Source organism: Centruroides vittatus, unplaced genomic scaffold (assembly GCF_030686945.1).
Source record: "Centruroides vittatus isolate TY-2023 unplaced genomic scaffold, ASM3068694v2 contig_4, whole genome shotgun sequence".
In the NCBI taxonomy this organism is placed as follows: domain Eukaryota; kingdom Metazoa; phylum Arthropoda; class Arachnida; order Scorpiones; family Buthidae; genus Centruroides; species Centruroides vittatus.
Window position 1 is genome coordinate 3,662,396 of NW_027122214.1, and position 24,800 is coordinate 3,687,195.

At 27.4% G+C, this 24,800-nt stretch overlaps 1 long non-coding RNA gene across 2 annotated transcripts in view; it reads right to left on the minus strand.

The window, feature by feature from the left end:
• The window catches only part of LOC136976298 (uncharacterized), a 39,431-nt gene that overhangs the window by 11,659 nt on the left and 2,972 nt on the right, over positions 1–24,800 (minus strand). For both annotated transcript variants that reach the window (XR_010880907.1, XR_010880908.1), the window contains exons 2-3: positions 23,407–23,470; positions 17,600–17,722 (exon numbers count right to left, since the gene is read on the minus strand). This is a non-coding gene — a long non-coding RNA (uncharacterized lncRNA). The remainder of the gene's footprint in view (positions 1–17,599; positions 17,723–23,406; positions 23,471–24,800) is intronic.

Below are 24,800 nucleotides of genomic sequence, written 5' to 3' on the forward strand. Positions count from 1 at the left end.
AACAGCTTGTCACAATATACAGATGTCACGTCTTTTTGGAACTTGTCAAATGTGTTCTGGATGTTAACAATATATATATAATCAATCAAAATCTTGACAAGTGGTTGCAAGAGTCAAACAAACATAATTGTTTTTTCATAAAAACAATATTTTCCCAAATAATTAACATAATTTGAAAAAATTAAAAAATTAATTAATATTTATGATTTTACATTAATTATATACAAGCCTGAAATTTTTAAGCTAAACAAAATTAATTTTGACCAGAATAAAATCATTTATATGGTAGAATCTCGTTTCAACAGATCACAGAACAACAGTTTTCTTGAAATAATGGTTTTTCCCAGGTTCCACCAAATCAATGTAATTTTACCTCCTTTTAGTGAATCTGTAACTTGAAATAACAGATTTTTTTCTAGCCCTTTCTATCATAAACTTCACATTTTTTTCAATGTCTAGTTAATATTTTGGGTGTTTCCAGGAATTTATACAGTTTGATGATGAACTTGATATATCTAGGAGATGTACAGTACAATTGAAGAATTGTATGAAGAGAGTCAGCAGGCTGATACGATTGAAGATGATAGTGATCACTATGACAGAGATCCAAATGTAATGCTGAAATTTAGTGAGGCCACCAAGCCTTTCCAAATCACGAAGACCTACCTGATGAGTTTCATCATAAATGAACAGGCTTACATGACATTGCTAATACCAAGCAGTCATTGTATTCAATAAGCAGAAAAGCGGCATCAAAACAAACCGAAATGGACAAGTTTTTTAACAAATTGTTAAGTCAAGTGAAGCGCTAATGAGCATACATAATTTGCCTCTTTGTGCTTAGTGTATACAGTTTCCGTCAGCGTTATCATACATAAGGCATAATATACAATCTTGTAACATATATGTTTCTAAAGAAAAAAAAATACAGAAGAGACTGAATGATTTCAAGTACAGGTATTTCTTATATATAGGGGGTTAAATAACAGATATTTACCTGGGTATATGGGAAATCCATTGTTCTTGATATAACAGATTCTGAGAACAATGAATGATTTTCGACAGCCCGAGTGAGCCGTTAAAATGAGATTCTACTGTATATCTATTATAATAATTTCTTAAAAAAATGAAATTTCTAACACAAATTACTTGATTATAATATAATATAATATAATTACACAATTAATGTAATTCACAAAAATTTGTAACTCTTACAGGTTTGAAAAATTGCACAATGTGTTTTCTAATGTATTTAATTTAGATATAAAAAAATCTATATCATACAATCCACGAAAAACAGTATACAAATTGAGATCAGGAATCACCTACAAATTATGCAATGCAAATTATTATTATTTTAACAACTAGTAACAAAATTCAGACCTCCTCCATTATTATATCACAAAATTATTACTTCTCTTAAAAATTGATTTTTTTAAAAATAATTTCAAATGTTAATTATAAATTTGTTATAAAATGCTTCTTAAGTAAAAATATATCTCCATATATTTAAAACATTCATTAAATTTATTTTTAAATGCAAGATTTAGCTTTCAAAGTTTTATTGTTTCTGTACACGTAAGTGGTTACAAAATAATTAAGCCATTTTTAAAATATTAATTTAGAAATTCAATTTACAATTATAATTATCATCGATGTTACCAAGCATAGGAATGTGTGTTATAAAATAGGGACTGCATATGAATAACAAGAATTAAAGCTTTTTTTATTTTACTGAACATATTTACATGATACAATACTTAGATTCATATATAATCTTCTATAGCAGGGGTGGCCAACTTTTGTGCACATAAGATCTACTTTTTATCGTAAAAATGTGTCACAATCGACTTGTTGTCATAGGCATAGTCTAAGTGAGGAGGGAGAAGTGTGAAATACATATTATGTTTATACACTGTTTCAGTACGAAGTGCACTCACTGCTTATGAGTCGAGTCATAACTGCATGCATACAGTTGCGTTCGGTTACAAATATAATACATTAAGTCAAGACATCGCTAGTGATCGACCAAAATTGGCTTAGCGATCGACCGGTCGATCGCAATCGACTTGTTGGCCACCCCTGTTCTATAGTATGAAACTATTATACAGGACTAAGAATAAGTAAAAAATGGGGGTTATATTCAAACAAATATATACTATTTTATTTTCATTTCATTTATTCACAGAAGCGTAATTTTTATTAAAAATAGTATTAACCAAAAAAGCATCTTATGAACTGATACATTTGTCAGATGATATATGTTTGTTTAATATTCTTCTTCTTCATTGTTACTAAGCGCACTCAAACAAGAAAATTTTCTGTTGCAGGAGCATTTTCACCTTATGCACTTTCTTCTGCAACATCTAAATTTCCTGTTTTCTAGATTTGTTTGCTAGTTGCTAGTTTGTTTTTGCTTGATAAATCTCCATAAATTTCATTCGTCAAACTAAAAAGTTTTAAAACTCTCTCCCTTTTTAACTTTGTGCTCTGTTCAAAGTATTGACATTCAAAAAATAAGATAAAATCTTATTTTTTAAATCTTTGAGAAATACCACATTTTCAGTATTAGAAGTGCCCCTACCTTTTCCTATTTCTTTGATTAAAACTATCCTAATAGAAGCCCTTTACCTGTTATGATACTTCATTTCTGTTCTCAAGAATTTACTATTTAACACATAGTAAGCAATGCATCAAGTTTTTTTTAAACATTGGTCTTTTCCCTAAACAGTTTTACAATGTATTTATGCTAGTGCAAAAAATTACAAAAGTACTTACAGCCACAACAATAGTGGAGTCCAAATTTTTGCTAATTAGCAGTGTCTACACCCAGATACCATGACACTAACATGAATGGTATATACACTGTACACAAATTTGCAATTTACTGCTTTATCTGTATATGAGATTAAAATTACAAATAATACAGAAAGTTTTTAAAAACTGTATTTCATACATGTTCAGTTTTATCACAATATACAGTAAACAATGGTTTTAATATAAGTCTATATTTTAAAAAAATGTTTAAATCCAGTAGCCTTCTAATGGGATAATATGGCAAAATTTTGCATTTTCATCTGCATTATCCTCTAAATTGTGCCATTACAACTAAATCCACCTCACTGACCTCTCTAGCAATAATTCTTGTGTATCTTCAGTCATCATATTATCAAAACTTCCCTTTTCTCCTAATGAGTTGCAGTTAGGACATCAACTACAATATTTAAATTTAAGAAAATTATATACAAATAAATTTTTTCGTGAACTGCTTCTGTTTACATCACCAGTTAATTTTATACATATTTATTATTTATTTTGTAAGACGGTAAAAAACTGACGTTTTTGGTATTATTCTATGTATTTTACTTGTATGGAGTTCTCTCTAACTTTATATTATCAGAAGTTTCCTCGATTTTCAGTAAAAATTATGTAACCTGATAATGAATGATAAAGAAAGCAAGAAGCTTTTAATTAAAAACTAAAAATATGAAGCTAAAATTAGCAATATTTTCCGGATATAATCAGTCACTTTTATAACCACTTAAAAGGGGTTTTTTGGACAAATAAACTGAAATGTTATGTCTTTTGAATCCGACACTCGCCCAAGTTCAAGAATTTCTCAGAAGTCAATTAATTCTCAGATATTTTATTTTAAATGCATTTTGAATTGGAATTCTCACCAATCCTTTTTCAGTCTACAAACAATAAAACTGTTCTGTAATTTTACAGTTAAAATTTTTAACAAAGATATAAAATATTAAAACAAATCTGAAGAGGGATCAGCGAGAATTCCAATCTGAAATTCATTTAAGATAAAACATCTGAGAATTAATTGACTTCTGAGTAATTCTTGAACTCGGGTGAGTGTTGGATTCAAAAGACATAACATTTCAGTTTATTTGTCCAAAAAACCCCCTTTAAGAGGTTATAAAAGTGAATAAAAACTCAAAATTTTTAGAAGTCTTTAGACTTTTTTTTCTTTCCAAGACATATAACAGGCATTAGAATTAAACAAAAATAACAACTAAAATTTTAATTTTAAAATATCATTTTGATTGTTAACTTTTCAATTCATTGAAAAAAAGATTACAAATTTTCTTTTTCTTTAATGATAATCGGCTGAATAAATAAAATTTGAAATCAATTTCTGATGATTGAGTTTGTAAAATTCATTCATTTCATATGCTAAATCTGTAGTAATAAAATTTAAGTAGGATTTATATAACAGGCATTATATAATTTTAGAATTCTTCTTTTTTTTCGAGAGATGATTATGAAAAATAATCACAATATAAGTATGACAGATATTTTTGAATCAATTTAAGATACAATTTTTGTAAATGGACTATACTAATTATAGATCTATATAATATTTCAATTTATTGTATAATATGATCATTTTTTGTCTTTTTAAATTGCATTTTTCCACAATATTTTTGATTCTTATTGAAGTATGTAACTATAATCTCAATTTTTGCTCATAAGGCAAGGTCAAGACTAATCTACAAAAAAATTAAATCAGCATGTAGGAAGAATAAAGACTTAAATTATCTATGAAAAAAATCACAAAGACCTGCTTTAGATTCAAATATAGAACTAGTATAACAACAGAAGAATTCATTATTATAACACAGCACAATTATCCAGTTAATGTTTTTTTTTTTTAGTCAAAACAAATATGGATTTTGTTTTAAAATTGCTTTACATGATAAATGAATATATTTAATTATTTCTTAATATTAAATGTAGACTGCAAAACACTGTTAAATTGAATTCAAGCATTATTATTACTGCTTTTATAATGTGATAACGAAGCAAAAAGTGTTCACATTATATAATATTTTAACTACGTGTAACTACGCAAACTGGTAAAATATTAAAATTATCTATCATTTAATCATTTAAATATTATATATATCTATATTTATAGTTAATTCTCACAAAAATCAAAACATATCAAAAACTAATGTTTGATATTGACTAGATACCGTACATAGTTTACTCTAACCAGATTTTTTTAATAAAAAATACAGTAACTGTTTCTTACATTCACTTATCTCCAACTTTAAAGTTAACATAAAATAAGAAGACTTTCAAGTTTAAAGTTTATCTCAGCAGTAAATCTTGCTTTATAAATAAGAATGTTATAATGTTCTTAAATGAGATACCCAGGTTAACCTGCTAAAGTACGTAATCATTTTATACTTGATCTCTTTATTTTATAATGTCATGCCATTAAAATATGTTCCTTATTTCATTTTGTTTAAGACTGTTATTTAGAATCTTTTTATTTTTTTGAGAATTCTGGTATTTGCTTCATTTTACTACATTAATACGAAGTAAGTTTTATATTTCCTGATTTTATATTAAAATAATATCTTAGAAAATTAATACTAAGGCTTCATTAATACTCTGTACAAAAGAAACAAGCCAGATGAATTGTTTAGAAACTCTCATCTCCAAGCAAATAAATATTTAGTTATCAATTTTGTAAGGATTCCACATTAATTTCTTATCTAAGAATATATTTATATCCAATTAAGAATCTCTATAACCTTCTGTCATTTTGTTTACTGAATTTTAAAATGCAATGATTAAATTCCAGTATAAATCAATAAATTATTTTATACTATATTATAATTTTATTCATATAATGTTTTTATTTTGTATGTATATGATGATTTATGTTTTGAATGCAAAGAAAAAATATTTAAAACAAATTATTTATGATTTCTTTTATATTTCTTTCACTCATTTTATTTTTATCTTATGTAAAAACAAAAAAATAACTAACCTAATTTTAACCAGTAAATTATTTAATAAAAAACAAATGTTTTCAATCATTTTTAGTGATTGTTATCAAATTCAGAGAGATTTTGATGAAACAACAAATTTAAACAGCCTTTCATAAATTTAAATGACACACACTATAGAACTTACAAATATACAATCACTAGTAATTGAATACAAACATTAAAATATAAACAAAGCAGCTTTTCTCTTTCATGTTTCATAGTAACCTTTTTGGATGCATTACAACTTCCTTTCCTGTAACTACAGAAATCTTAACTACACCCAATTCTATTTCTCAGATTTTTTTACACTGTTTTGATTTAACACTGTCTGAGGAAAAATTCAGTTCTTTCTTTATCCAATCTGTTAAAAAAAATCTCCATTTGATTTTAAACTAAGAAAAAATATTCATATTTCCCATCTAAAAAGTTGTCTTTTATTATTATTTTTTTTTAATTTTTAGAATTTGAATATGCATTTAAGGCTGTTTCACATACTCAAGTGAATTTTAAAATTTGGTTGCTTTTTTATGATTTATTTGAATGTGTGTGTGTGTGTGTATTAATAATCAATCTTTCATTCTGACTTTATCCCATAATTGAATCAGTCAAAAAAGTTAATTCAGAGTTTGACAATTTGTTTGTATGATTGACTCTTTCTTCCAATTTCTTTCAATACAGAATAGGTTTTGTGTGCCATTTGGTGTTAAAAGCTTTAGCATTTTTAGTGTTTAGTCGGTAAAATTTAATAAAAACTAAAATTAAAATAAAATTTGTGCAAATAATATAATTTATTAAATATCAATAAGTTACAATTGTTTATTCTCTGATTTACTAACTAAAATTGAAATATTTTGTTTCAGTTTTAGGCCTGTGACCAATCTTCCATTTTTTCATGTAAAGAGTATCTTTTTTTTACACAGTTTTTGTTTAAATGTATTTTTCAGAAATGTAACTATCATATAAAAACAGAATTGGGCATATGTTTCTATTCTTGTTCTTTTTATTTCTGATCGAGATATAAATATTAACAAAACATGTGACTCGATTTTGTATTTTCTGTCTTCGTATTTACTATGAGATAATGATTATAGATGAAAGATTGGGATTATGAACTACATTATTTCTTTAATACTCATTCAAGTTATCTAGACAAATGGTTGATATCATTTTAATTTTATGGCAGTAAGTATCAAAACCATTTATATCTAATTTATCATTTTAAAAAATTAACTGTCATTAATCACAATATTAATAAGTTTTATTAAAAACAATAAAAATAGTCTTTAATTGTTGGTATCACTAATTAATTTTATTTTAAGTAAAATTGCTTCATTTTAATTATATATCCTTTGTTACATTTCATTATAGCAATTATAAGTGTTATGAAGTTTATATTTAAACATTTTCACATCATTCTGTACACACCTAATTTATACATTTCACACAATAAGATATCTCATAAAATTTAATCTTCTAATGAATGTAGTTTTCTGAAAAAATTCAGTATATTTAAAAATTTTTATTATTAAAATTAATGTTTGATTATTTCATAAACACCACTATTAAAGACAACACAAAAACCTGTTTTTTGAAAACAAGTTTTTGTAATGAACTTGTTGAAAAGTATACTAACAATGTAAGTAACGTAACACAGGTTTTTGCTGTTGACATATGTAGATAAAGCTAAAAATATTCAAAAATATAAATATAATAGTAACTAAATTTTTTTTTATAATTCATAAGATGATATTTAAATTTTTTTCATGATTCAAAGTAAAAAACACAGCTTAGTTTTACTATCATAAAATGAAATTTGAACAATTATTACCATTCTATTAATCTTATTCAATTCTTTGTTAAGTAAATTAAAAACATTCATGCTATTGTCTTTAATACAATTACATGCAATAAACATATTTCTATAATTCCATAAAAATTTACTCATTTGATCATCATTAATCAGAAATGAAATTTATTCTGTATTTATAAAATAAATTGTATTTGAAAATATACTATTTTTCTCTTTATTTGATTTCATTCTATTCAGAAAACAGTTTTATATATTTACTTTAAACTATTACTCTTTATCAATAAATAGGATAGGTCTTAGAGGAAAACTTCACTAACTGTAAAAAAATTTAAAAATTAGCCTTTATATTACCTTTACATGCTACTATATATAACCGAAGCAGTGTTTTAAATAATAAAAGATATAACTGAAAGCATAGAGAATAAAAAAGTTTTTAATTTGTATGTTATAATATAAAAGTTTATAATTTTAGTATATTATATCCAGAAAAATAACATAAAATTCATACAGTTTTAAAAAGAGAAAACTGTCATGACTATTGAATTCTATAACCCCACAACATACAGGGGACCCCTGATATAACGCGCATGTCGGGCGGGAAACAACAGCCACGTTATAAGGTAAACCGCATGTTCACCTCTTTACTTTAGCAATAATGTCAAGCTTTTCTTTCACACTGTAAGCTTTTCTTTTATTCATCATGCATACAATAATTAAACACTATTCAAAATACATTCAGGAACTCAATACATACACAATTACTCAATACGCAGTAACAATAAAATGCGCTACTCACTAACGCCGCACGGACCTGTATAAACATGTTTGAGCTTATCGCGTCGCGAACTTCGCCCGCGCTATAACCGAGTGCGCAGTATAGTGAGCAGTGCTATAATGAAGGTCCACTGTATTACATAATAATCCAACAGCATAATTCATAACTTTGGCTCAATTATTCCTTTACATTCAGATAATAATTTACACTTATTTTAAGAATTTATAGTTTTCCATTTCATATTTCCTCATGTTTTTCTTTATAATAATTTAAATACTTACTAATGACATAAATCTCTAAATCAGAAGAACAAAATAAGCATTTAAATATACTTTCAACATAGCTCACTGGTCTTATTAATCTTACTATTGCCTTCATTAATCTTAGAAAAGCAAAAGAGAGAGACTTATTTATAAAATGATCCAGTAAAGGAAACATTTCTTTTGTACTTAATTACAAATATAAAATAATTCTGTAATTAAGAAAATCAATCAATTTTAAGGATTGATTTTCTTAATTCTCAAAAATTGTATAAAAGTCTCAAATTCTTTACATAAATTTACTACTGAAAACGTTTTTTACTCTTTGTTGTCTAATATTTATGAATTAGAAAAAAAGGAACCTATAGCAACCGAAAATATAAACAGAAAATTATATAAAGTGCTATAATAATTTCTAACTTTTAATTTAAAAAAAAATTAAGGAATACAAATAGATGAAATTTTAAAATCTAGTTTTATGAGAAAATATAGCTTTACTGAAATCAGATATTTGAATTTAATCAATATTCTTAAGACATTATACTGCTTATAACATTGTTATTAGGTAATCTCATAGCTATCAAAATTTCCAAATACTGTATTTATTAAATTGTTTTTACTGTATATATAAATCTAAAGAAAATGTCACTAATTTGTATCATTGGTTTAAAAAAATGGCTAATGACTATGTTTGTTTCAACCTAAAGATAATCATTATGTATAATTTCCATTCTATGTCTAACATTTTTTATTTAATGTAAATGAAAGGAAATTTAATTCTAGTCCAATCCAGGACACAAACTGTCACGTAACATTAATGGGTATATCCTGTTTTGGACTTTCATTAATTTTTTTAATATTAAATGAAACTTGTCCTATAGATAGATGTGTATGAGTAGAAAAATAATTAAATTATAAAGACAATAATAACTATATTATTTTTTTATGAGTCAGAAGAGGATATTTTAATCTGATTGTGATCTAAAAAAGGAAGAATTTGAAAGTTTTTAAAACTTACTCGATGCACAGATTTATAATTTGAAATTAAAATTATTAAAGCATATATTAACATTAATATTATTCTTGTTTTCTTTTATTTTATCTTAGTTAAATCACTTAATTTTTTTTATTTTTAAATAATAAAAACTGTAAGAAATAATCTGAAATTGTACCAAGAACTTTCTGAATTTCCTAATCCAATAAAATTGTACACTTCAAAAGAGCTTTAAGATAAATTCCTGGCAAGGGTATCCACATATAGGATCATTTTCCCTTCCTCTTGAAGAGTAAAAAAGATTTGCTTTATAAAATTATTCTTTAAAAACAGTAATTAGTTGAATACCTTCTGTATTCCAGCAAAAATAAGATTTAATCAAATCAAATATTTTTGGTCTTATTCAATAGACCTTCTTCAGGTTATAATCTTTTAGAGAATGTTCTAAGATAACCATTCTATTTCAGAACATCAATTTAAATTTACTATCTAAAATACTGGAAATTAATAAACAAACAACAAAAAACTGAAAAATCCAGCATGAAACTGAAAATTTACTATGAAACAAACATTTTTTAGTAGTTTTAAGCCACCGCCATCATCAGGTTATAACTGACATTCAAGTGAAGAACACTACATGTAATGAAACAAAATTTTCCAAAATTCATCTACTAATCAGATTTAGGTGACTGTGACATAATGACCCATGTGGTGCTATGTTTGAACTTCACATAAGGCCCTCCAAGCCTGTGGTAATGAGATATTATCTCTATAATTAATCATAGAGTTACAGTGGAACCTTGCTTAATGAGCATCTCTCATAATGAGTATCAAGATTCACATAACGAGCAAAACAAATAGTATAAAAATGATTCACTTAACGAGCGAAATTTTGCACAATGAGTGACAAGAAGAGGGGAAGTCTCAGATTGTGCGCATGCTATATCAGTCTGTGTTTAGCACTCAGCACTAGCATCTTAGTGTCGCTTGTGATCACACTAATTATAGCCTTTACATGGCCCGAGAATCTGGCATATCGTTTGGCATGTTTATTACATAACAGGCTATGGTTGTTGATGTTTATATGTAATATGTCTGAACCAGTGGCATAGCGTGGGTGTCAGCCGCCCAGGGCAGAGGAAAATTTCGCCGCCCCCTTAAACAAAATACGGGGAATTCCTACAAGTCAGTACAGACGGTGTTGTCAGTCGCTACAATGAGCAAGATGGTCATTATTATACATTCATTTAAAGAAAGGGGATTCCCCAGTTTTGTCACAGAATAAGTAATGAAAAATTCCATGCTCATTTCAATCGGTCCAAACCGTAGATGTGACAAAAATATGAAATGAAATGGTTCAAATTTTTACAAGATATTATTATTATTTATTGTGAAAAAATGCTGCCCCCACTACGCTACGCCACTGGTCTGAACACAAGTTTGGAAAAACATTTTTCCAAACTTGTGTTCAGACATATTACATATAAACATCAACAACCATAGCTTGTTATATAATAAACATGCCAAACAATATGCCAAATTCTTGGAATATGTAAAGACTATAATTAAATATTAGAAATTACTGTATTTCAATTTTTTTTTTGTTTTCTGAAAATCGAATTCATATTCCAGGTTGGTCCATTCCACACTAGAAGAAACAATGATGATGATTCATGCTCCTTAACAATGTATGTTGTATAATTTTCTTTGAATAAATGTTTTACATAAAATATTTGAGTATTTTTTTTGGCATTGTGTTCTACATTAATTTATGTAGAAAAAATTGTTTTGCTTAATGAATGTTTCATGTTACAAGTAAGATTCTGGAACAAATTATGCTCGTTAAGCAAGGTTTCACTGTATTCCTGAATGCTTTATAAATTTCAAGCTTTTCTAAGGTTGTTGTTGTTGTTGTTGTTGATTTCAAACTACTGAAAATATTTGTTTATTATTAAATTTTCAGTTTTATGCTGGATTTTTCAGTTATTCTAGTTTGTTTATTAATTTAAATGTTCAAGTTCACTTTTGCAATGTAAATTTTTATTTTATTCCATCTTTGTTTTTGACATCTGCATTTTATCTGACTTCTGGTTGATGGACTTTAATTTATGTTGCAAAAGCAAGCTCAAAGATTTAAATCAAAATCTAAATTTAAAATAGAATGGTCAACTTCTAAAAGACTGTAACCTGAAAAAGATCTATGAATAAGATTGAAAATGCTTGTATTTTGATTACATTTGTTTTTGTTAGTATAGGTATTGGTATGAAAGGTATTGAATTAAGTTGTTCGACATTTACAGTTTGTTCATATATAGTTTTAAAAAAAAGAAAAACAGCGAAAAGATGAAAAAAGATATTCTGTAAGACTGCATTTATTTTAATAATTAAACTAACTACAGTCTATATAAAATGAGATGTCTCCTCTAATTCTACACACTGTAAGCTAGAACTTCTATATATTAATACCGTGGTAGTACACCAATATTTTTATTTGTGTATACAGTCAAACCTGTTTTTATGCGGTGGATAGGGACCGCCTTAAAAAAAATCGCACGAAACTTCACGAGTGGATATAAAAAATAGTTTTCGCAACACAATTAAAAAAATATTTTTTTTTATGCAGTCAATAGGAACCGCATAAAAAAAGTCTCACATAGAAAATAACTCAAAACCGTACGAAATAGAATTTATTGACAACAGATGTCAGCACTTGACTGCATCGTCTCGTCTATCGTCTGTTTTACATATTTTTTCCAGGTGGTGTTTTGTTGACTTAAAAAATAAATTATTTCATTTTTCGCATATTCATGCAATAATATTACTATAATAAGTTCATTTATGCTATAATAAGTCAACGTGAGACATGACAAATCGCACGAGACTAGTCGCCAACTATACCACACAAATAAAAAATCGCATAAAAAAAGACCGCATAAAAACAGGTTTGACTGTATCTAATATATATGTATATATTTCTATACTTTCTTCCTTCTTTGTTCTCGGTTCTTTTGTCTTTCAATTTCTAGAAACTTCTTAGTATGGGTGGTGAGTCACCTACTTCGAACACAAAAGAAAGGTGGTAACCCTGAGGGCAAAAGTAAGAAAGGATAAGCCACTTTTAGCTGGGACGTCAAAGGAAGAAGACACAGTGTAGTGTTCTCCAGACTGTTTTAGCCTCAGTTGGAGAGACGTTAGTCAAGCTAAGACTGAATATTTTGATCTCAGGAATTCTGGAAAGTTATAGGAAAGTTTTTGATTGAAGATATTTACGTCGTTTTTCCTCAACCCTCATGAAAGAAATATTTCAGCCACCACCACCACAAGAGTGTTCACCAATTTTGGGTACCCTTCTTGTCTTATTCTATCGATATACTCGTCCTATTCTCTATCCTTTTCCTTCTTCCCTTTTTTTGTTAGCATAAGTAGTTTTTAGTTCTTGAGATATAAGACTTCTTTGTACCACGGTAGATTTATATTTATCGTTTTTTTTTTATTTAATTGTCGCGGGAATCGCGTCAACCGTTCTGCCTGGGTCTAGTGTTAATTGTTCGTACAAGAGCACAAACGGACCACGAGGAGCCTCGGAATCCATAAGAATCCTGCTTATTGTAAAGACCACAGGTGAAATAAAGAACGTTTTTATTGTATTTCTTGTCATCTCTTTGTTAGATCACAAATCACCACATGCGTGTTTTAACAATACAAAACACCTTTCTTACTTTTTCCAGCAAAGTTTAATTAAACAAACTAACATTTTCAGCTGTCTTAAATAACTAATAGCTGAAAACATTAGTTTGTTTAATTAAAATTTGCTAGAAAAAGTAAGAAAGGTGTCTCCTCTAATTCTCCTTAACACTGTATATAGATGAACTATCTGGAAGACATGTTGTTTAATGTAGTTGGAGTTTTCTCTTGTTTTAAACATGTTTATTATTCACTGTCATGAAGATAGATGAATATAGTATAAATAAAACCTAATCCATGATTTTTGACCTAAACTGTATATGTTTTACTCCAAGACAAAAATCTTGTGAGCACCATTGATTCCTAAGTGATATATGAGAAATCAATCAAAAACATTTGTAAAAAAAGCAATGTTTATGAAAAGAAATGTATAGTTAGTCTGAAACTTACAATGGAATTATTTTCCAGAGTTCTGTTGTAAGCCAAACCAGTCATAAGTTGTACATAAAAAATAATAGTAATAATGGAGTTTGTTCCCAAGGCATATAAACTTATACATCATAATATCATATATTTATATACTGTAATATAATAAAGCAGATTGGTTAGGTGTATTAAACTTCAAACCAATATTTAACATTTTAATTAATTAATTATATTTTATTAACAAAAATACACAGGTGGTCAAAGAAATTCAAAGAAATCAAAAATTATACTGACAGAGTATAGAGCAATCTTCATATAAAAAATTGATTTTATTTTCTAATAAATTAAATAAAACTTAACAATAATATACTTTAATTTTATTATAAAATTTTAATTCAAAGAATAATCCAGAGTAAGTAGAAAGTTTACAGAAAGTTATGTTAGATTTCATATTTCAGGTGCTAATGATGTTTTAGGTGAATTAGGTTAGATGAATTAGATGCTAATGATATAACAAGTAATTGTTATATAGTGTTTTTATTATCTATTACAGTATTATATTTAATCATTGATTTATGTTATTGTGCCATTAGCAAATGCAACTAATTGTTTGGAATTAAAAATAATTTTTTTAATATACTACTTTTAGTTGTCATAAATACGGATGATCAGGATTGACTGTATTTTGTTTCCAGATGTAATTATATCAAGACCGTTTCTGACTGTTATCTCCCTATTTTTCAAAAATATTTTAATATTCATTAAACAAGAAAAGAGAAGCTTTAAGAGAAAAAGCCTAATAAAGTCAATAAAACAAACATTTAAGGATCTACAGTATTCTTCGTAGAAAAACTGTTATATGTCCTTTCTCATAAATTATTAATGCAATTGTGTTTTGCATAACTAAGACACATTTTAATTATATTTTGTTCTAGAACTAATCACAGAAGTGAGCTATACTTAGATCAATAAGCATACTTTAGTCAATTAACAATCTTAATAATTAAAATATGTAACATTAAACTACTGAACAACTGTCAATAGATTTGAAAAATTTATATGCACTAAATGTATGATAGCAGCCTACTTATTTTGAAAGCATTCAGCAGTAATTAATGATACAATTTAAATTTCAAATTTAGAAAATGGTTCACTAACCAAATATTAATTAACAATCTAAAATACTAAAAGACTATTTACATTTTTATGAGTTTTTTGATATTTTGGATTGTTAATTAACATCTGGTTTCATAATAAACTGTTTTTCTTTAAAAGATATGCTTAATTATGTGCAACAAAAAAAATTAAAACTGAAATAAAACTATAAAAATTTTAATATTTGAAGCATCAGTTTCTGTTAAGATTCAAACGAAACACAAATAACAATTTCAAATAGAATAAAATTAATTTGATTCAAAAGTCTCTTATTTATATTCCTACTTTAGTAATAAAATAAAAACAATATACATGTATTTATATTAGTACTAATTTAAACCTCAATGTTTATATTATATTATACCTTGTGATATGTGTCCTTAAAACATACAAAATTCACTGAAAATAATAAGTTTACGAATTGAAAAAGCATTCAATAAATTTAGGATAAACATATTCCTCATCAGACTATTGTTCTTTCAAATTTTAAGAATAGCTTATTCCAAAATCAACAATAATTTATATTATTCTATATTTAGGAAATAGAAGGTTTTGGCTTGAAAAAATTTCCTGTAAGTCACATGATTGATATTTTAGATAAAATTACAGAACATGTATAATAATTATGCATTAGTTTTAAAAAATTGTTATATAAAATTGCAGAAACATGTGTTAAGTTTTAATTATTATTATGCTAATGTCCAAACCCAAAGGTCCAATAAGAGCCTTCTTCTCTTTTATTAATTATATATTGTTATTAAGAGTTCCTGTGCTTTTATATGAGAAAATGCTCAGAAGCCAGCATAATCAAACTACTACTACTTTCTTTTTTAGGATCTTTTCTGATAAAGCAATGATGAGATGTAATAATGAATGGTAACAATAGCAATAATTATGTTCTGATATACCTTACTTATATTCTTTGATCTAAATAGCTATGATATGTGTATCTGTATCTAAATCCTATATATCCATATATATAATAGTTGAATGGCTGAAGAAGTTAAAATCATATCGTCATGCTAAAATATCCAAGTTCATATCTCAGGAGTATTTTTGTGGTGGTCTGACTTAGCTTTGTTAGGTCTTGCTCCTTATTAACCATTTTCCCATTTTGGATCTGGCCAAATTGCTGATGAGTGTGTTTACAAATCATCTTGATATCTATAGACAGAAAAAGTAAGAGTAAAAGTAGAACTGTATATAGCTGTACCCCATTTTTTAAATCCAATGCATTCCTGAATCAAAAAATGAGAGTATTTTCCATTATTTTCTTATAAAAAATTTTAAACTTTGTTCCCAATCCATCTGCATAAGTCTAACCAATTTCTCCAAATGATACTAAAACATTTATTTACCCATCTATCTATGCTTTTAGACATTACATTAAAAATTATACACTCCAATTACCTTACTAACAAACATTTAATAAGATCATTAAAGGATATGTTTGTAAGCAGAAAAGCAATGCATAAGTTTGTATAGTATCATCTACTAGAAATTGTATATGAACTGAATTTTCTTTAATATGTAATAGACAGCAATTAAAATGCTGTAATGATACTGTGCATTTTAGTAGTGAACCTACTATAAAGAACTGTTAAGCTCATAAGATTGTGCTAAAATTTTGGGATGAAAATCAGCAAACTCCACAACTAAAGCAGAATACAGATATAATGCCATTGAAACTAATGAAAACAGATACTGAGAAAGGAGTTACTCTCTACTTCTCACTTTTACTGGTACTAATTTCAAAATTTTCACAAATGCACTTTAAATAAATTCATAATACCAGGATTATTTAATTTGGATATCATAATAGCTAGTAACGAGCATCATTTATTATAGATTATGAATTTGGATACAGGGAACTTAAATACAGATTATGGCTGTATATAAGAAATGCATATAGATCTAACGACATGTAATTCTAACAATACAAGTATACCTTGTTAGATAAGCTTCTAAAAAAAATAAAATAAAATGAAATATCTATAATTATACCAGTATTAAGATTCTTCCATTTAGAAATGCAGAGAAGTACTGTTAAATATTTCTGTAATTAATAAAAGGTAAGAAGAGTTCTCTTAAATACTTAAATTTGGAATGATAAATGAAATTTTGCACGTGATGTTTCTATACTGTTCTGTATAAAAAAATTTTAGATCTCAATTTTATCACTGATATTCTGATACCTAAAATATTAATCTTGTAACTCACAGAATCTTTTTCAGTATGCAATGATATGTTTCAAATTGTTACCGGTTTTGAACTATTACTACTACTTAATGTTCAAAAGAAAAGAATCTAATAATGAAGCAAAAAAATATTGTATCTCAAAAATGTTTATCCTAGATATAATAAATGGCTTCTTAATCTGTACACTAATTATTTTTGATAAGTTGAAATTTTGAGGTAGAGAATTGTAAAAGTGTAAAACTTTCTATATGAAACAGTATGCGGACCAAAATTGAGCAATTTTTGATTAAAATATGTTATCATCATCAGGCAAACTAATAAATAAAATAAAATGTAATAATAGAATTTAAAAACAGAAAAAAAACTTGAGAAATATATTATGAAAATAGAAAATAATGAAATAGAAAAATATTATAAAATTAGTTTTATAAAATAAAAGTTTTGTTTTATTTTAATATAATCTTTATATTGAGATTCCATTATGAAATATTTTAAACTTACCTAATGCCATGATCACATTAGCTACAGGAGCCAGACTCCATTGAATATGGGGAACATCTTTGTCGGTAATATTACAAAAAGTCGTATGGACAGAGAATTAGGTTGAAGAAATTTCAAAGCATGCTTCCAAAAAAGCAACAGAATTAGTATCAATAATGAAAATGTTTGAATTATATGATAATAATTCAAAAAATTAACTTAATATAGTAATAATACATTTAATTATTGATTTTAACAGCTGTAACATTATTGTAACTATATAAAAATAAAACCTTTCTACACTTACTAGATACCTGAATTAAAAATAAACCAGCAATGAGTTGCTTAACTTTCCTGGCAACATTTAAAATTTTCGTGGCACCGTCTGTTATCATATTTTATTTTAAAATCTTTTTATATTTTTAACTATTATAAAATGGCAAAAACCTTAATTTAGAGTTTTGAGGGTTGGGTTTTATAAAAAATTGTAAATGCTAATAACAAGTAAAATTATCATTAAGTCCAATCCTACTGGAAATATACACAACTTCCATTATCTCCCAAGCTGGTACTTAGTACCAGCAGTTGTTCAGTAGAAAAACTTCTATATAATTCAGGCTAGAAGTCTGGTAACTCGCACGATATTACAATAAAATAAACTGGACCATTCTATCAACCATAACAAATGCCATGGGCTGATTGGAGTCAACATAAATTGCAAATGGAAAAAGAATTCCTCCTTTTGTCAGAAACTATCTTTCCATGAACAGACAATATTGTATGGTAATTGTCTATCTCCACTATTTTCTTGTCAAGAAAAAGATATAGAGAACTGCTAAAGATAATAATTTGAAAAAGAAAGGTAAAAACTTGCTTATTAAAAGGCCTCCATTAAGCAATTAACACAAAATCCAAAACATGAAACAGGAAAGTGCAGACATACAAAAAATTTGGAAAATACTATAGGTTAAATGTTACAATATAAATGTGTATATTTATAAAAAAGAAATAAATAATTAGTAGCATTAAATGCTATTTTTTAGTTATTGTTATGTTTCCTAAAACAAAACTTTATTTTCAATTACCTTATGTGCATACTGGCAGAAATATTTTTAGAAAAAGAATGCTATCTACAATGAACAAAATTTTTAAATTAAATATAGAATATAGAACAGCTTTAAAGTAAACATTACATCCCATTAGAAGAATTTTAAATCCAGACTTCTAGAAAGTGTAAAAGGTTTTATTTGCTATGTAAATTATTACAATAATACATTGCTCGAAAAAAATTAAAATATTACAATTTACTCAATATTACATAAATTTAGATATCATAGATGATATCTGCTAGCTTTTTTATAAAATTGGATACAACAATATAAAACTTTCATATCTTTTTCAAAAATCTATATCACGAAAGCTGACAGTCTCTGTATAACAATTGGTTAATAAATACGGACTGGTAAAAACATTCTATACATAAATGCAAACACATTTTATATGAAACAGCACAATTAATTCAAAACAATATGAAATGATTCATTAATTATGATGTATTTATGATATTAAACACAATTAACTTAGAACAATATAAAAAGGTTATTTTGTAGAATAGAAAATAACAACACAGAAACCACCAAAATCCAGCAAACACTCACTTTACTAAAACAAACATTTTTGACATTTTTAAAATGACATAATCAGGTTTAAATAGAACCAAATGCAAAATGGAAGATAGAATAAAATTTGAAAATTAAAGAACATTATCTGATAAAATGAAACATAATGCATCACAGTTGAAGTTGTATTTAAGTGGTGAAAAAATGTATGTTGAACTAAAAAGTGATTTCAGAGATTTCTATATACCGGTAAATATCAAAAACATTAATTTTATTTTAGTAAAGTGAGTTTTTGCTAGATTTTACTAGATAAAAGGTTCTTTTACACACACAAAAAAAAAACAAGTGTAGTCTATATGTGGTGTATTAATACATGTAAAAAAAACTAAGACTGTCAACTTGTCTTGAAATAATCTACATATTTATTGATGAATGGTTTAATCAAATATTTCTTACTAAAGTTTTAGTTTATACATTTTTTAAGTCAATAAATGATTTAAGTGCTTTAAATATAGAATACGATAACCAAAACAAATAGATTTTACAATTTCTAAACTATAAAGAATGATCAAAAATTTTTCATTTGACAGCACTGCCTGCAGTCATACATGACATATAGGTATCCAGATAAAGTTGCTGCAATTAGTAAGGTATTTGTTGTATAGTACATATACAATTACAATACGTATACTGCATGTTCTCAATTACATATGGAAAATGCAGTACACATATTGATGGTATCATTGTTACCAAATATATCCAAATCAGATCAATGTGCTGTTGTCCTGTTTTAATGTACAGACAGTCTTTCACATTCCAACAGTTCGTTCTTTTGTTCTTAATAATTTAATATCCTAAATTGTTTTTTGCATGTTAAATTAACTTTTATACATTATTTGTTAGCAAAACAAAAATCTCAAGTTATTGTGAAGTGCTTTCTGCCAGTTTTGGTTTTGATAACATCAAAATTATTTGTGAAAATCAATTCTTATTGTTTTCTATTTAATTTACTGTTTTCAAAGAACTAAACTTCCCTATCTCAATAAAGGATTTTATAACTTTTCTTTTTAGTTCTTTGAAAACAGCAAGATCTTTTATAATGTATGTCAGTGGCGTGCCGTCATTGGAAGCGATGGAAGCGCCGATTCCACCTTCCAATGACCTTCCCTTGAATTTTATAAAATATAAATTTTCATATTTTAACGTACTTTGAATTAATTAAAATTAATAATTTATTATAACTGCATTATGTATCTTTTACAAATTTCTATACTACACGTGAAAAAAAAACGATAAGATTGCTATTGTATATTCGAATAATTCGGTGGCGGAAGGAATGTCGAAACCGGGTTAGTTTCTAATCAGCCAGATTATATAGGCATTAGCACATGCAGTTTACAGTGCACCAACCTCACCCGGTTTAGCTGGTAGAAGCGACACATCGTAAAGAGTACAGCTTTATATCCCGGAGCGGTTGTGGGCTGTTAGCCACCTGCCTGTCAACTTCCAAGCAGCCAGATTATAGGCATTGGCGACTGCGCTTTACAGAGCACCAACGTCACGGTTTAGCTGGTAGAAGCGACACATGTGTAAAGAGTACGCGACTTTATATCCCGGAGCGGTTGTGGGCTGTTAGCCGCCTGCTAGTCACCCTTGCCCGATTATGTGAATCATGAGCAGACTAGATCAACGCGGGCAATCCGCGGCCAGCTACGGCTGGCGAAAAGTTTCTATCCGGCCCGCAAGATCTTTAATAGATTATTAAATTGGAAAAATAACTATTAATTAGTTATTTTTCCAATTCTTTGTAATTTTCGAAAACGATAAGAGAAATAAATGTAGTAATTAACTTTTTATTTATTTATTTCATATTTGCAGACTAAAAAAATTACGAGTCACAAGAAGGCGTCAATTAACTACTACGGCGCGGAAAAAAACGTAAAATTTATTCTGGCCCATGTTATAAAAAGGGTTGCCCACCCTAGACTAGATTTATAACAACCCAACCGATAGGAGTTTACTGGCACGTTTATATGATAGTTCTGTATAGTTGACAGGAGTTTAAAAAAGCTCCATTAAAATATTTGATATATTTATTCTGCGTTTATTCCGCTCTCCCATCTTATATTACTTACGGATTTCAATGTTAAACCGGTGATATTACGATTTAGTACGTCCCATCTGTAAGGGGATGCAGAAAAAACGTGTACAATTCTAGTACAGTGTTAAAAAATTAACTGTTACTTTGGCAGCATCATTTACAACCAAATTTAATGAATGAGACGTACAGTACATACAATGGTACAAAAAAAAAAGCTCTAGAATTTATTTTCCTTAAATTTACGATTTATATATCCGTTGTCATAAAAATTTGTCTTTCCACTGTTTTCCCAAGACTACAGATATTCAGGTACAAAGTAACTGGTTTCGACTTATTTCTACTTAAGAAGTGAGTAAATAATTAAGAGATTAGGGAATGGGGACATAAATAAATTCCTGTTGAAAGAGCCAGAATTTTACTTCAACAAAAGCTTAACAGAACCAATCACTCAGTACAGTGGGAAACTGATTTCCGTGTACAACTGGTATTAAAACGAATCAGTTAGAAAACGAATGACTATACATAGTTATACAACCGTTTAACATAGTTAGATTTTTACAGCTACGGTGAGAAACGTTTAAAATTTACAACAGCCCTGTGGCGTCCTTTGAGATATACTAGTGATGCGACAAAAGAGGCATTCGACATTGACCGGTATCGGCACCCTCGGGATTTGGCACGCACACACTCACTACACACCTACCTGGACCGTCACTAGTTCCATCCATTAGCTACTCGTATCGAGATATTTGACTAAGTGGATTGTTTTAAGATTTAAAAAGTAAAGAATATTTTATGTTATTTTTATGTACGTTTCTTTACAAAGCTATATTTTAATTATAATTTTCTTTAAAAGTATATTAATACAATCGAACAATACATTGTACCAGGTATGTATATCCACCGCACATTTTATTTCACCGAGTAAGTTTTTATGATTTATTTTTAATTTTAGCCCTTATATCGTGGCTAGCGATTCAGAATGTAATTGTGATATTAAAAATACATTTAGAGAAGTCTACAGTTTTTACTGGCTTATCGAACAAATTAATACGAATAGGACCCTAGACCAGTGATTCTTAACAGGGGGGCCGCGGCCCCTGGGGTCCGTAAGAAGTTTGCGGGGGCCGCGGCCCCTGGGGGTCCGTAAGAAGTTTGCGGGGGCCGCCAAATTATGCAAAATTTCCGTCAGAATATAATAAAAAGAAAATTGATGTATAATCCGTATATCGTATTGAAAAGTGAAATAAGAGAGATAAAGTTTTCCTATTTAGTTTTTATTTATTTATTTTGTATTTCTTCCTACATACAACTTTGTTAGTACAGAAGAAATAAATGTAAATATGCTACTTACACCGCAGTATTTACTTCTTTTATTCCAAAGCAATTTTAAGAAACTATTAATGCTTGGAATTTTAAAAATAATTAGGAAAAATAGTAGGCTTTGAAAATTTAAATATTTTCGCAAAAGATATGCAAAATCCTTACGACAAGTGGGCGTTTTAGTTTTAGTTTAGTTTTAGCATCGACATTGGATTGATTTACTGACATGTTTCTTATTTTATTTTCTGTTAAAAATTAATGAGTTTTCGTGTTTAATTGTGAAGTTTGAATGTTATTTAAATAGATAATGAAATAATAAAGTTATGATTTACATTTATTATATAAAAAATAAAGCAATAATAAAAAAATCAATTTATTATAGATAAATTATCAAATTATCAAATTATCAAAATAAATTATTATTAAAAAATGGGGGTCACAAAAAACTATGAAATATTTGGTGGGCGGCAAGTATAAAAAGGTTAAGAACCACTGCCCTAGACCATCACTGACGCGCAATTAACTGATTGCCCCTGGAAGTCGGCTTCTTACAGAAACACAGCTTCCCTGTCATCAAATGTCACGGCACGCCACTGATGTATGTACTAGACTTTTATAATCAATCTTAGGATTGTGTTATGTTCAAAACTCAAGGAATGTCTGTATATTAAATGCAAAAATAGAATGAATATGCAATTATAAAAAAATAACATGGAAAAGTTAAAGCATTAATAGAAAATTGTTCAGATAACTAAGCTTTTATTGTTAAGTTATGCATTACCTACCTCAAGCATTCTTTGTATAGTTTCTGCACAATTTATGATTCTCTTAGATTGCCCTTGAACACTTCTAGTAAAAATATAATTTATTAAAATGTTATGAAGCATTAAAGTTATAAAAAATATATTCATTCTTACAATTATATCAAAACTATCAAATATATTTGTTAATTTATCACTCCTATTAAAGATACAATAAAAATCTTATGTATTCATCTTTTGAATATTCTTCTAAATTTTATATGTGTAACTTAAAAATTTTTAAATTATATACTCATCGAATAAGTTATAGGTTGTTATATAGTTCTTTTGTAATAATGTTCCATTTAGAATGTTCAGTTTTTAGAATATCTAAAGCTAGAGCTACTTACCCAAAAATATTAATACTGTACTAATACTCAGAACAGGTTACATAGTTTAAACTCTATTAAAGCATTAATGAGTTTGTGCATCAGTATTTTCCATCATAAAAGCTTTGTCCTAACCTTAAAACATTCATAACATAATAAGTACAAGCAAAGTCTCTCATTATAAGCTTGTTACAAAATAAGGTTGTAAAAATAGCAAATTAAGGTAGTCATTAGCTTATAATGGTACCATTAGGATGTAATTAAACATTGATGCCACTATCAAGCACAACAACTAAGAACTAAGAACAAAAAACAATTTGTAAACTGTTTAATAACCTTTGATAAGATGAAAGATACTTCAAATGATGAAATTAATTATAGAAAAATATTAAATTCTGTATTTATTTCAAGATATACTAAAGTAAAAAGAAATTTGATAATTAAATTGATAGATGATATGCCATATTTCCTTAATTAAACCCTAGACTTTGAATAAACTCCTGGAAATAAAAGTGCTGTTAAAAATAAACCCTGGGTTGAAAAGCATGGGAAATGTGTTGAAGTACTGCACTGTATAGGGTAATGTGTAATAAGATGTGAGCTGGTCATCTGGCAATTCTGGCAAATGTCAGAGAAGTCAGTACCCTCTGGGGCACTGGAGTTATACAAGAAATGCAAAATTTTAGAAACCCATTAGAAATATCTTTTATAAAAATTTTAAGTATAATATTAACATAAGACATTAGTAACACTTTAAACTGGTTGATCTGAGAGTATATATAACAAGGTTACAACCTTTCTGTTGCATATGCTTAAATGAAAATAACAATATACTAAGTGTACAGCATACTTGAATATATTGCTCTTCAAATTAACCCAATTACTTAGTATTATTTTTTCCTTTAATTAATCAAGGTTTCTTTGGAAAGTCAGTTTTTTAATACATGCCAAGGCTTAATTTTAATTTTAGTCAGGCCTTGAACGTAGTTTAGAGTGGCGAGTAAGGAATTTAGCTAAAATTCTCTCTCTTCAAATTGTCTAGTCAGATAA